This window comes from Symphalangus syndactylus, chromosome 14 (assembly GCF_028878055.3).
Source record: "Symphalangus syndactylus isolate Jambi chromosome 14, NHGRI_mSymSyn1-v2.1_pri, whole genome shotgun sequence".
NCBI lineage: Eukaryota > Metazoa > Chordata > Mammalia > Primates > Hylobatidae > Symphalangus > Symphalangus syndactylus.
The window spans coordinates 116,503,941-116,518,924 of NC_072436.2; the positions used below are offsets into that span (position 1 = coordinate 116,503,941).

Consider the following 14,984-nt stretch of genomic DNA (forward strand, 5'->3'; position numbering starts at 1 on the left):
GGCGTTGCCAGCGGTACTGAAAGAGAAGCTGACCAAGTAGATGAAAGGTTATGATAGCCACACCATAGAGCATTAACATCAGGGTAATAACAGGCCAGGACATTTTCACTGTGTGTAAAAGCTTCTTCACCATAGTATAAAAACATCACCTTACGAGGGTCGGTGAAAAATTTGGAAAACTCATTAAGAGTCAATCCTGGCCGGGTGCAGTGGCTCACGCCTGTAATCCCAGCACTTTGGGAGGCCGAGACAGGCAGATCACGAGGTCAGGAGATCGAGACCATCCTGGCTAACACAGTGAAACCCCGTCTCTACTAAAAATACAAAAAATTAGCCGGGCGTGGTGGCGGGCGCCTGTAGTTCCAGCTCCTCGGGAGGCTGAGGCAGGAGAATGGCATGAACCCAGGAGGCGGAGCTTGCAGCGAGCTGAGATTGCGCCACTGCACTCCAGCCTGGGTGACAGAGCAAGACTCCATCTCAAAAAAAAAAAAAAAATCAATCCTAAACACTTGAGAAAGAATATCGGAATCTCAATTTTAAAAGTGAGATGTTACAAGTACTGCATGGGCACTTCCCTTCTACTCATCTGCACATGCAGACATGGGCAAGCCCTAAACTCTGCTCTCCAGGAGCTGCCCTGGAAATCAGTGGTGCAGTGTAGTGCGATAAGGGGTTCAGAGATGCTCACGAAACACACAGGCAAAACAAAGCAGGAGGTGGTCTATTCTGCATAAAATAACCAGGGAGCTGCAAATTACTCAATGCAACCACAATTAAATACTTCAACCCATCACTACCCTGGTGAGGTATTTCTGGACAATAAACATATGTCCCCAAAGTACTGCCCCTTACTAGCTTGAAGTAGCAATTCTTGGGGGGCCACATAGAGACCCTAAAGCAGGTCCCTCTGCTCCTAACAAAGCTGGGAACTTGAGTCTTCTTCTAACAAGGGTCAGTGATGAGGGAGATCTCACACCCTGTGTCCCTACTGGGGCAGAGCTGCCAACCTAGACTTCCTAGATGGTTCTGGTTCTGGGCAGGGGTCCCCAGGAAAAGCTGCCTGTGATATGCAGCTGAAGAATCCCAGCACCCTCCAGTACTCACCACCAGCAGCAGACTTTGTGACCTAAGGGTAGGGAAATATTTTTTAGGAAGGATACAGAACACAGTAACTACAAAAAAAATTTAGGGGCCAGGCATGGTGGCTTACGCCTGTAATCCCAGCACTTTGGGAGGCTGAGGTGGACGGATCACCTGAGGTCAGGAGTTTAAGACCAGCCTGGCCAACATGGTGAAACCCTGTCTCTACCAAAATACAAAAAGTTAGCTGGGCGTGGTGGCATGCACCTGTAGTCCCAGCTACTCGGGAGGCTGAGGCAGGGGAATCCCTTGAACCTGGATGGCAGAGGTTGCAGTGAGCCAAGATCATGCCACTGTACTCCAGCCTAGGTGACAGAGTATGACCCTGTCTCAAAAAAAAAAAAAAAAAAAAGCTACCACTAAGAATATGAAGAAGCAAGCCACATACTGGAAGAAAATGTAGATAAAACATGTATCTGACAAAGATTTATATCTAGAATATATAAAAATTTCAACAACTCAAAAAATGAAAACTGAGCTACAGGTTTAATAATTGCATACCTTTTGGTATATATGTTATACTTCAACAAAAATGTAAGTATTTTAAAAACTGGCTGTGTGCAGTGGCTCATGCCTGTAATCCCAGCACTTTGGGAGGCCAAGGGGGTGGATAGCTTGAGCCTAGGAGTTCGAGACCAACCTGGTCAACATAATGAGACCTCATCTCCACAAAGAAGAAAATACTCTCAATGGAAGTGTTTAGCTGAAGATAAGAAACATCTGCAGAGAAACTCAGTGACCTGGATGTAGATCAGAAGATATTATGTAGAGTGCAGCTCAGAGAGACAAAGAGTTGGAAAATATTTAAAAAGTTAAAACTCACATAGTAGAGTGATAAGATCTAATATGTCTAATTGGAGTTCCAAAACAAAAGGAGATATTTGAGCAGAGGCCCTGTATGAACAGATATTAATAGCTGGGGATTCTAAACTCGTGGAAGATGTCCATAGCCAGACATCAATCAAGTCTCAAGTAGAATATGCATGTATCAAAATATCACATGTATCCCATACATATGCACATTATGTATCAATAAAATTTGTTTAAAGGCCAGGTGCAATGGCTCATGCCTGTAATCCCAGCACTTTGGGAGGCCAAGGTGGGTGGATCACTTGAGGTCAAGAGCTCGAGACCAGCCTGGCCAACGTGGTGAATCCCCACCTCTAATAAAAATACAAAAATTACCTGTAATCTCAGGCACTTTGGAAGGTTGAGGCAGGCAGATTACTTGAGGTCGGCAGTTTGAGACCAGCCTGGCCAACATAGTGAAACCTCATCTGTACCAAAAATACAAAAATCAGTCAGGTGTGGTGCCAGGCTCCTGTAGTCCCAGCTACTCAGGAGGCTGAGGCAGGAGAATTGCTTGAACCTGGGATGCAGAGTCTGCAGTGAGCCAAGATTCAGGTATCTCTATTATTGGAAGTACTAGTCAGAGGGTGGAAGGCCATTCAGTGAGGTTGCTACAGAAAAGATACAAGCATCAGGCAATGTTTAGACAGATGACCTTTAAGATCCCTTCCAACCCTAAGAACCTTGGAGTCTTACAGTTTTATACGTGCTTACCTTATGAAGACATCCTCCATGGTCGTGACAGAGGTCCCAAAGCTGGAGATGCCCAGCTCTACCTGCCTGAGTTCCAAGTCAGTAAATAGAGATTCAAACCTGGAAGGAAAGAAATGGTTTTAGTCCTGAAAGGTGCAAGGTGAATCCCTTTCATCACTGCCCTCGGCTCTCTACTGGGGAAAAAGCGTGGGCTTTGGAGTCAAGAACATATTTTTTCAAACACCGGCTTTGTCACTAGGTTTATAACTATGTGAATGTCAGGGGCCCTTCACAGTTTTTTTACCTATTAACTCTGTGGATGCTTTCAACAGCTCTTTGAGGACAGTGCTGAGAAGTTAAGAAACTTCCCTGAGGCCACATAGCCAGAAGTAGAAGAGCCAGGACTCAAGCTCAGGCCTTTCATCAGGGCTCCTGGCGGCAGGCCGACCCTGGCCAGCGAACATTTTGTTGTGTGTATACATATACATAAAAACTTACACAAGAAACTCATTACCTTCAGGGAAATGGATGGACAAAGACTTTTGCATGTGAACCATGTAAATAAATTTATGATGTTAAAAAGTAAATACAGCAGCATATTAAAGGGTTATTCATCACAACCAAGTGGGATTTATCTCAGGAAAGCAAGGGAGGCTGAACACATGAAAAACCAGTGTTTCAGTGTTTTATAATAAAGAACTGGGTGGCCTTTGTCCCTGGCTCCTGGAAAGAAGCCTGTAAATGCTTAAAATTTCTGGAGTAATAGGAGTATCTTTGTTACTCATAGTGGATCTCCACCCCGCCATCATCATACCTGAGTTTATGCTAAGGAGGTGACTCAGGATGTGGGATGGTCACACTAGAAAGACCAGCCATGTGATTAGAAGGTTGGGGCTTTCAGGTATGTGATGTCAGCCTGCCTCCCAGTTTCCTGGGTTGTGGAAAGAATGCTGGAGATGGAGTTCAATGATGTAGCCAATGCTTCAATCATTCATGCTTGTGTAATAAAACCCCAATAAAAACTGGATACTCAAAGCTTAGGTGAGCTACCCCAATAGACACCAATATGCTGGGAGGGTGCTACGTCCTGAGGACACGGAAGCTTTGCATTTGGGACTCTCCCAGACCCCACCCATGCGGCTATTTTTTTGGCCTGTCCTGAATTGTATCCTCTAGAATAGAACTATAATCATAAGTATAGTACTTTCCTGAGTTCTGTCAGTCGTTCTAGTGAATTAACAAACCTGAGAGAATAGTGGGACCTCCACATTTGCAGCCAGTTTGTCAGAAGTGCTTTGTTTGTCTGGGAACCTCCAAGCTTGGGGGTTCTAAAGTGGGGGCAATCTTGTGGGGCACGATACCTCTAATGTGTGAAGCCAATGCTAACTCTATTGTTAAAGTCACACTTTTTTTTTTTTGGTCTTTTTTTCTCCTTTTTTTTTTGGAGAATGGGGGTCTCGCTATATTGCCCAGGCAAGTCTTGAACTCCTGGGCTCAAGCTATCCTCCCACCTCTGTCTCCCTAAGAGCAGGGATTACATGCATGAGCCACCACACACAGCCCATTGTTAGAGTCAAATTGCATTGCAGTAATATAGCATATTAACAGAAAGAAGGGCCAAAATCACATGATAATCTCAGTAGAAATAGAAAAGCATTTAACAAAATCCAACACACTTTCATGATAAAAACACTCAGCAAACTAGGAATGGAAAGGAACTTCCTCAGCATGATAAAAGGCATCTATGAAAAAAACACAGATAGCATCCCACCTAATGGTGAAACTGAAAGCTTCCCCCACAAAGATCAGGAACAAGACAAGGATGTCTGCTCTTGCCACTTTATTCAACATTTTACTGGAAGCTGTAGCCAGGGAAATTAGCCAGAAAAAAAAAAGTCATCCAGACTGAAAGAAAGATGTAAAACTATTGCCTCTTGGCAGATCACATAAACTTATATATAGAAAACATTAAAGAATCCACAAAAAGCTATTAGAGCTAATAAATGAGCCTAGGAAAATGTCAGGATATAAGATAAATATACAAGTGGGAGTTGTATTTCTTTACACTAGCAATGAACAATCCAAAAATGAAATGACAAAAATAAATTCCATTTATGTTAGTATCACAAAAGACAAAATATTTAGAAATAAATTTAACTAAGGAAGTGCAAGAAAGGCAAGTACACTGAAAACTGTAAAACATGGCTGAAAGAAATTAAAGAAGACCTAAATAAATGGAAATACCTTTGTGTTCATAGATTGGAACACTTAATTTTGTTAATATGACATTACTATCCAAAGCAATCTACAGGCCGGGTGCAGTGGCTCATGCCTGTAATCCTAGCACTTTGGGAGGCCAAAGTGGGGGATCACCTGAGGTCAGGAGTTCGAGATCAGCCTGGCCAACATGGTGAAACTCTGTCTCTACTAAAAATACAAAAAAATTAGCCAGGCATGGTGGCACACACCTGTAATCCCAGCTACTCAGGAGGCAGAGGCAGGAGAATCACTTGAACCCAGGAGGCAGAGGTTGCAGTGAGCTGAGATTGAGCCTTTGCACTCCAGCCTAGGCAACAGAGCAAGACTCCATCTCAAAAAAAAAACTAAAAATAAACACAAAGCAATCTAGAGATTCAATGTAATCCCTACTAAAATTCTAATACCTTATTATTATTTTTTTTTTGCAAAAATAGGCAAGCTGATTCTAAAAATTCATATAGAAATGCAAGGGACTCAGAATAGCCAAAACAATCTTAAAAAGAACAAAGTTGGAGGACTCATATTTCCTAATTTCAAAACTTCCTAGAAAGCTACAGTCATCAAGACATTGTGGTCCTGGCATAACAACAGACATATGGAACAATGGAATAGAATTGTGAGTCTAGAAACAATCCCATATATCTATGGTAAATAGATTTTTTACAAGGGGTACCATGACCATTCAATGGGGAAAGAACAGTCTTTTCAACAAATAGTGCTGAGACGACTTAATATCTATATGAAAAAGAACAAATGTAGACCTATACCTCACACCACATACAAAAATGTACTCATAATGGACCAAAGATCTAAATGTAAGAACCAAAGCTATGAAATCTTAAAAAGAAATATAGGTGTAAATCCTAGACAATAATTTTTAAAATATAATAGCAAAAGCATAAGTAACAAATGAAAAAAAGATAAATTAGATTTCATCAAAATTTAAAACTTTTATGTATCAAAAAACACTATCAATAAAGGGAAAAGACAACCCACAGAGTAGGAGAAAATATTTGCAAATCATATAACTAATAAGGGCCTAGGATCTAGAATATACACTTAAAAACTTTTTACAGGCTGGGTGCGGTGGCTCACGCCTATAATCTCACTCAGCACTTTGAAAGACGAAGGCGGGAGGATCATTTGAACTCAGGAGTTTGAGACCAGCCTGGGCAACATGGTAAAACTCCATCTTTACAAAAAAACACAAAAATTAGCCAGGCATTGGCCTGTACCTATGGTCCCAGCTACTTGGGAGGCTGAGGCAGGATGATCACTTGAGCCTGGGAGGCAGAGATTGCAGTGAGGTGAGATCCTGTCACTGCACTCCAGCCTGGGCAACAGAGTGAGAGGTGAGACGCTGTCTCAAAAAAAAAAAAAAAAAAAAAAAAGCCAGGCACAGTGGCTCACATCTGTAATCCCAGCACTTTGGGAAGCTGAGGCGGGTGGATCGCCTGAGATCAGGAGTTTGAGACCAGCCTGGCCAACATGGTGAAACGCTGTTTCTACTAAAAATACAACAACAACAAAAAAAATCAGCCAGGAGTGGTGGTGCACGTCTGTAATCCCAGCTACTGAGGAGGCTGAGGCAGGAGAATCCCTTGAACTTGGGAGGCAGAGGATGCAGTGAGCCAAGATCGCACGATTGCACTCCAGCCTGGGTGACAGAGTGAGACTTCATCTCAAAAAAAAAAAAAAAAAAGGAAACAAAAGCAAAAAAACTCTTACACCTCAACTACAAAAAGATGAAGAACCCAACCAAAAAACAGTCAAAGGACTGGAATAGATATCTCTCCAAAGAAGTATACAAATAGCCAATAAGCACATGAAAACATGCTCAACATTATTAGTCAACAGAGAAATGCAAATCAAAACCACAAGGTACTACTTCACACTAACAGCAATTTCTCAAAAAGTAAAAAAAAAGTTAAACATAGAGTTACCGTCTGACCCATTAATTTCACTTCTAGGTATTTACCCAAAATAACTGAAAATAGGTGTTCAAACAAAAACGTGAACACTAATGTTCATAGCAGGACTATTCACAATAGCCAAAGGGTGAAGGCAACCCGATGTCCACCAGCTGACAAATGGGCAAACATTCAGGCGAGTAGAATGGATATTATGCAGCTATTAAAAGGAGTGAAGTACAGATATATACTAACATATGGATAAATCTTGAAAACATTATGTTAAGTGAAATAAGCCAGACATAAAAAGCCACATATTGTATGACTCCATTTATATGAAATATCCAGAATAGGCAAACCCATAGAAACAGAAAGCAGATTAGTGGTTGCCAGGGACTAGGGGAAGGGAGCAATGGGAAGTCACTGATAATGTGTATAAGTTTATTTTGTGGGCAATGAAAATGTCCTGCAATAAGATAGTGGTGATGGTTACACGACATTGTGAGTATACAGGCTGGGCACGGTGGCTCATACCTGTAATCTTAGCACTTTGGGAGGCCGAGGTGGGTGGATCACTTGAGGTCAGGAGTTTGAGAGAAGCCTGGCCAACATGGTGAAACCCCATCTCTACTCTGGCCAACATGGTGAAACCCCATCTCTACTAACAATATAAAAATTAGGGCAGGCTCAGCACTTTGGGAAGCCAAGGCGGGTGGATCACGAGGTCAGGAGATTGAGACCATCCTGGCCAACATGGTGAAACCCTGTCTCTATTAAAAATACAAAAATTAGCCAGTGTGGTGGCACGCGCCTGTAGTCCCAGCTACTCAAGAGGCTGAGGCAGGAGAATCGCTTGAACCCGGAAGGCAGAGGTTGCAGTGAGCAAAGATCGCGCCACTGCACTCCAGCCTGGATGACAGAATGCGCCTCTCAAACACACACACACACACACACACACACACACACACACACACACACACACAAAATTAGCTGGGCGTGGTGGCAGGTGCATGTAATCCCAGCTACTTGGGAGGCTGTGGCACGAGAATCGCTTGAACCCAGGAGGCAGAGGCTGCAGCGAGCTGAGATCGTGCTACTGCACTCCAGCCTGGGCGACAGACTGAGACTCTGAAAAAACAAAACAAAACAAAACAAAACACTGTGAGAATACTAAAAACTACTGAATTGAATATTGTAAAATGAGTAAAATGATGAATTTCATGTTATGTGAATTTTGTCTCAATAAAAAGTAAAAAATATATAAAAATTCAAATGTAGTAGTTTGTAGAAATCCTTTAACTCAGAAATCTTGACTTAAATGCCATGCCCCTTCATCCTTCCTGAATGTTTAAGGAATAGTGTCCAGAAGAGGTTTCAAGACTGTGACATAATGAAAAATGTATGTTTGGTCTCTGCCCTGGTTCCTGGCACTGAGCTCCTAAAGCCTTTGTAATTTCCTGAGTGACAAGGCTGCTAGAAGCATCTTTTGTTCTAATATTTGGTCTTCGATTTGATATTTGATTTGATTTCTTACACAGAACTCCCAAATCCCTTGGAATTTCCTGAGTGATAGGAGCATCTTTTTGTTCTAGGGAGGCAACTTTTGGTGGGCTCCTGGACAGCTTCAGGATGTGAGCTAGTCACCAGAAAGACCAAGCCATGGTTAGAAGCTTGGAAATTTCAGGCCAGGCGTGGTGGCTCATACCAGTAATCCCAGCACTTTCAGAGGCTGAGGCGGGTGGATCTCTTGAGGTCAGGAGTTCGTGACCAGCCTGGCCAACATGGTGAAACTTCATCTCTACTAAAAATAATATTTAAAAAATTAGTTGGGCCTGGTGGTGGGCACCTGTAATCCCAGCTACTCAGGAGGCTGAGTCAGGAGAATCGCTGGAACCTGGGAGGTAGAGGAGCCAAGATCACGCCATTGCACTCCAGCCTGGGCAACAGAGCAAGACTCCGTCTCAAAAAAAAAAACAAAAAAGCTTGGAAATTTCAGCCTCACCCCCAATCCTCCAGGGAATGGGAGAGGGATTGGAGACTGTGCTAATAATTGGTCATGATCACATGATGCAGCCTGCATAAAAATATCTAAACTATGGGCTCTGAAGAGTTATTGGGTTGGTGAACACGCTGAGGTGCTGCCAAGGTGGTATACTAGGACAGGGCATGGAAGCTCTGCACTCCTTTGCACACACCTTGTCCTATGTACCTCTTTATCTGGTTGTTCAGGTGTATCCTTCATAATACTCTCTATAATAGAGGGTTTTGTGAGCTCTTTATAACAAATTATCAAACCTAAGGAGGGGGTTGTCGGAACCCTCAAACAACAGCCAGTTGGTCAGAAGTATAGGTAACAACCTGGAACTTGCAACTGACATCTGAAGTCAGGGATGGGGGCAATCTTGTGAGACTGAGCCTTAAACCTATGGAGTCTGCATTAACTTTAGGTAGTCAGCATTAAGAATTGAATTGTAGGACACTCAGTTGCTGTCCGCAGAGTTGGAGAATTGGTTGGTGTGGGAAAACTCCACATACATTTGGTGTCAGAAGTGTTGACAATAGAGAAACACAAGTTTTCATTTTAAAGACCCTCCCAGGAGGTTGCAGTGAGCTGAGATCACGCCACTGCACTCCAGCCTGGTGACAGAGCAAGATTCCGTCTCAAAAAAAAAAAAAAAAAAAAAAAAAAAGACCCACCCTGAGTTGAATCAGAGAGCTGCAGTCTATCTCATCATTCCCAAGAGTGGATACAGAGGAAACAAATCCCTGTTATCCATCAACTCACCTGACCATAGAAAGAAAGATGTTCTGCTACTGTTAAGTTATCAAATAAGATATCATGTTGGGGGCACTAGCCCAGGCTCTTCCTATTTTGAAACATGTCTTGTGAAATTTCATATCCATTGACATATGCACATCCACTTGTAGGGGGAATAAGACCTAGAACCAAGGGGAAGACAAGATACTGAAGTTATCTTCAGTCAGAGCACACAGCAGCACAAAGGCCCAATGATACTTTCTGCTTTGTTCACTTGTTCTCACACACACTGTCCTTATACTACTTCTTTGCCACAGTCAGTGAATCAGTAGCATCCAAGGAGTATGTATGTTCTATGCATGACAATGTGCCAGGATGTGTGGGGAGTATTAGAGATAGGAGATATCCTCCCTACTTTTGATAAATTCCAATGAGTTAAATGAATAAAACACACATAGGCACATGTAAAAACAAATTACATTACTGTAAGTATTAAATAATAATTTGGATGCCTAGTAAATATGATTAAGAAAGTTTTATGGGAATCTAACAGTTTTGAATTGAGATCCCTGAAGGCAAGTTCTCTGACTTATCTCTGATTCTTAATAAGTATCTGTTCAATGAATGAATAAATGAATGAATGCTGTCATTGCCAAATGTATGCCAGCGTAAAATTTTGCAGCCTGCCTACCTGCGTACTATCATTGTCTTTATTCCTATTTTCTAAGTATTTTTTCTGGTTGAAAAAGGCGATAAATTCTTATTACAACAAGGTCAAAGAAAGGTATAACAAAGAAAACAAGTTATACAAATCCTATCATTAAAAGATAACTTCATTTCACTTTGGGAGGCCGAGGCGAGCAGATCACGAGGTCAGGAGATCGAGACCATCCTGGCTAACACAGCGAAACCCCGTCTCTACTAAAAATACAAAAAATTAGCTGGGTATGGTGGCGGGGACCTGTAGTCCCAGCTCCTTGGGAGGCTGAGGCAGGAGAATGGCCTGAACCCGGGAGGCAGAGCTTGCAGTGAGCTGAGATCACACCACTGCACTCCAGCCTAGGCCAGAGTGAGACTCTGTCTCAAAAACAACAACAACAACAACAACAACAAAAACTTCTGTTAACATTTTGCTATATAGCCTTAGGTATTTTTTATGTAAAAAATAAATATACTCAAAAATTTATTTTAATTATTAATGTACTCATACATTTATTTTTTAACACAAATGAGAATATAAGTATAAATTCTAGTTTTCTAACTGGCTTTTTTTTTTGAGACAGGGTTGGCTCTGTTGCCCAGGCTAAAGTGCAGCAGCGTGATCTCAGCTCACTGCAGCCTCTTTCTCCCCAGTTCAAATGACTCTCATGCCTCGGCCTCCTGAGTAGCTGAGATTACAGGTGTGCGCCACCACGCCAAGCTAATTTTTGTGCTTTTAGTAGAGATGAGGTTTCAGCACGTTGGCCAGGCTGGTCTAACTGGCTTTTTCATTTAACAATGTATTGAGGCCATTTATCCACATCAACAAAATCTTTTTCTTTCTTTTTTTTTTTTTTTTGAGACAGGCTCTTGCTCTATTGCCCAGGCTCAGGGTGGTAGTGTGATCACGACTCACTGCAGCCTCGACCTCCTGGGCTCAAGCAATCTTCCCACCTCAGTAGCTGGGACTACTGGTGTGCGTCATTTTTTTGTATATTTTTTGTAGAGACGGGGTTTTGTCATGTTGCCCAGCCTGGTCTCAAACTCCTGGGCTCAAGTGATCTACCTGCCTCTGCCTTCCAAAGTGCTAAGATTACAGGCATGAGCCACAGCACCCGGCCCTATATCATTTTTAAGGCCTAAAAGATTTTATTGTTATGAACATACCCTATTTCTTGATTCAGTCCAGACTAATGGATGCTTAAGTTACTTGCAATTTTTCACAAGTATAAACCTGTGATATAACTTTGCCTGCTTCCCAATTATTTCCTTATTCTAAATCAATGTAAGTAGATTTGGCAGGTCAAAGACGGGACAAGACTTGAAAGGATTTTGATACTTCTTGCCAGATCACCCTCCTGTTGTTAGCTCTTCCGTTTTGGCTGTGAATAATAAAGCATCCGTGATTGTTTGGGGTGGGAAAGGGGAAAAGGTAATACTATTGTAGAGTCAATGTAACAAGTCTTTTAACGTAAATTTATAATAACAAAAGAACTAAATAGAACTCAAAAAAGAACCAAAAAACCACATAACTTTACTGGACATGGCATTTAAGATACAAAACATGCCTGTGCCAAGTTTTGGGCCTTTCTACCACCAATTGCGATACAGAAGCCCTTTGCTGTCCGATGTCCTAGGCAATTAGGCCGATTTTCCTTCCCTGCTTAGCATCTTCAAGGCTACTGAATCCCATTATGTATCCTTTAGTGGTGCCACTTTCCCCAGGGCAGTATTAGCTTTTTTTTTTGTGTGTGACAGAGTTTTGCTCTGTCGCCCAGGCTGGAGTGCAGTGGTGCGATCTCGGCTTACTGCAAGCTCTGCCTCCTGGGTTCATGCCATTCTCCTGCCTCAGCCTCCCGAGTAGCTGGGACTACAGGCGCCCACCACCATGCCCGGCTAATTTTTCGTATTTTTAGTAGAGATGGGGTTTCACCGTGTTGGCCAGGATAGTCTTGACCTCGTGATCCTGCTGCCTCGGCCTCCCAAGGAGCTGGCATTACAGGCGTGAGCCACTGCGCCCGGCCACTGTTAGCTTTTTTTATGCCATGTCACCATTGCTAGAAATCCATGGCAGAGCTCTGATACATCATTCCCAGTCTGTATTTTGGCAGTATTTGCAATTATATTAATTAATTCAGTCATTCATTCAATGATATTATGGAATGCCTATTCTGTGCCAAGTACTATTCAGACACTGTGGATCCAGAAGGAAACAGAACAGGCTCCCTGGAGAGAGGGATGAGGGGGAGGCAGAAAAATAACTCACACACACACCTGACTTGCCTCCTTGATCTCTTAGCCTGGGGATGTAGCTGGATACCCTTCAGGCAGTGAGAACCTCACAGGCCTATAGAGGGGGAGAGGCCTTCCCTAAATGGTCAACACTGTCAGGAACAACAGTGTCTATATCTGAGAGAGGACCATCACTTTCAGAAACACTGCTGTGCCCCAGTCCTGATGCACACAGAGCCTGCCCAGTAAGTCCTGCTGGGCTGAGATTTGGTTTTTAAAGTCCGGATACCAGAGGGGTGGCCAAAGGCACCTCTGACACAGCTTCACTATTTTGCTGCTCCTCAAATGCCTTCAGTGGAAGGTGCATCAGCCACGTATGAGGAGCATCAGGGCAGCCTAACTTTGAGGTGCAATAGCTTCCCAGCAGTTTAACGTTCTGTGTGCAACGAGGGGGAACTGGTTAGCTTTTAGAGCTCCTTGTGGGTTGAAAGCACATCTTGCTAGCATTGTACGGAGCTTTACAAATGTTAAGCCTTTAATAAATATACATTTCTTAAATAAAGGCATTTCTAAATTTCACAAATTATTTCAGTTGATGGGATATGAAACAGTTATTTTAGCATAAAAATTACTCTGAAACACAAATCATTTTAGAATAATTCACCAGATATTATTCTAAAAGTGCCTCTGGCAATCAGAAGCAAATGGAAAGATTATGTTGTTGAGAGATTAGTAGTGCTGCACTGTAACAGGAAGGTTAAATCTAGAAAGAAATGCTAAGCACTGTTCATAGGTTCTCTTTTTTTTCATCAGTTTTTTCAGGTTGAATGTTCATAGCTTCTTGATAGTGAATGGAATGAAGTTTTGTAGACTGACAGAAAGCCAAAGACTTCCTTTTCCTGGTACAGGGTAACTGAACAACCAGACAGTTGATATTTTAATATTAAGCAACAAACAATGCTTAATATTAAAATATCAGTGAAATCTAATGAAAGGAGGTGAAACCAGGCCGGGCGTGGTGGCTCACGCTTGTAATCCCAGCACTTTGGGAGGCCGAGGCGGGCGGATCACGAGGTCAGGAGATCGAGACCACAGTGAAACCCCGTCTCTACTAAAAATACAAAAAATTAGCCGGGCGTGGTGGCGGGCGCCTGTAGTCCCAGCTACTCGGAGAGGCTGAGGCAGGAGAATGGCGTGAACCCGGGAGGCGGAGCTTGCAGTGAGCCAAGATTGCGCCACTGCACTCCAGCCTGGGCAACAGAGCGAGACTCCGCCTCAAAAAAAAAAAAAAAAAAAAAAAAAAAGAAAGGAGGTGAAACCAAAAATCTAGATCTGTTCAATGATTTTTTTCAAGACTTCCTCAGGATGGCTGACCCCACACATGTACCTGTGAGCATGAAGCAGGTGGTGGTTTTTCCTGCTCCGCTGTGTCCTAGAACAGTGATCTGCCCTCTATACATGTTCATGGTCAGACATTTGACTGCTATGTGTTTAGTCCTTCCTCTGCGATACACCTGTGGAAAAATCAGGGTTGACTGACAGTGTAACCTGGACACACAAATGACATTTCTAAAGAACCTATGAAAGGCTACACACACACATCAACTTCTCTTGAAAGCTCAGCAGCGGGAATCCAAGAGAAAATCTAAAAAGTGACCCCCTTCTTTTAGCATTTAACTCCCTGAAGCTGCTGAGGAAGCTGAGCAGGAGTAATCCCCATGGGGATCTTCTTCCTGATCCCTAGAACCTGGTGTAGAGAACCTAACCAGAGGGCCAGGAGCTCCCAGATGCAATGTGGCAGCATGAAAGGCATTCCTTTGCTTCTAGAGCCAAACTCTGCTCTGCATCGCCCAGCTGAGCCCCTGAGAAAGACACCTTGCCTCTTTTGTGGGAGGAGTTGTGTGAGGAGGGAATCTCAGACAGAGTAGCCTGTTTTCCAAGTAAAATATCTCCAGTATTTTAAATACCATTGATTTTCCTATTATGCAAATAATTCATACATTGAGTATAAAGAAGAACATAAAAATCCCTCATGACACCCCAGAGATAGCATCACATTTTAGTATATGATTTAGATTATTTGTATCCTGTCTAATGGCATTGGGGCTGGGTTTGGGGTCTGGAGTCCACAAACTGTAGTTGGATGGTATTTAGATGTCACTTCTTCCACAATCCTTCTACGGTCGTTCCTCGGCATCTGTGGGGGACTGCTTCCAGGATCTCTGCATATAACAAAATCCATGCGTACTCAAACTTGGTCCTGGAAGCAGTCCCCTGCAGCCTTAGGAACGTGCCAACCCAAAAAGTTGCTTGACCCTCCGTATTCGCGGGTTTCAAATTCCCGTAAATATTGTATTTTTAATCTGTGTTTGGTTGAAACAAATCAATACATAAGTGGACCTGTGCAGTTTAAACCATGTTGTTTAAGGGTCAACCGTACTTAT

General features: G+C 42.7%; 1 long non-coding RNA gene across 3 annotated transcripts in view; it reads right to left on the reverse strand.

Moving 5' to 3' along the window:
• Window positions 1–735: 735 nt before the first annotated feature.
• Window positions 736–14,984, reverse strand: part of LOC129462657 (uncharacterized) — a 39,288-nt gene continuing 25,039 nt past the window's right edge. The window contains exons 8-9 of one of the 3 annotated variants that reach the window (XR_008650911.2): window positions 13,928–14,054; window positions 736–2,802 (exon numbers count right to left, since the gene is read on the reverse strand). This is a non-coding gene — a long non-coding RNA (uncharacterized lncRNA). The remainder of the gene's footprint in view (window positions 2,803–13,927; window positions 14,055–14,984) is intronic. The other 2 variants (XR_010115823.1, XR_010115822.1) reach the window with 2 other exon arrangements.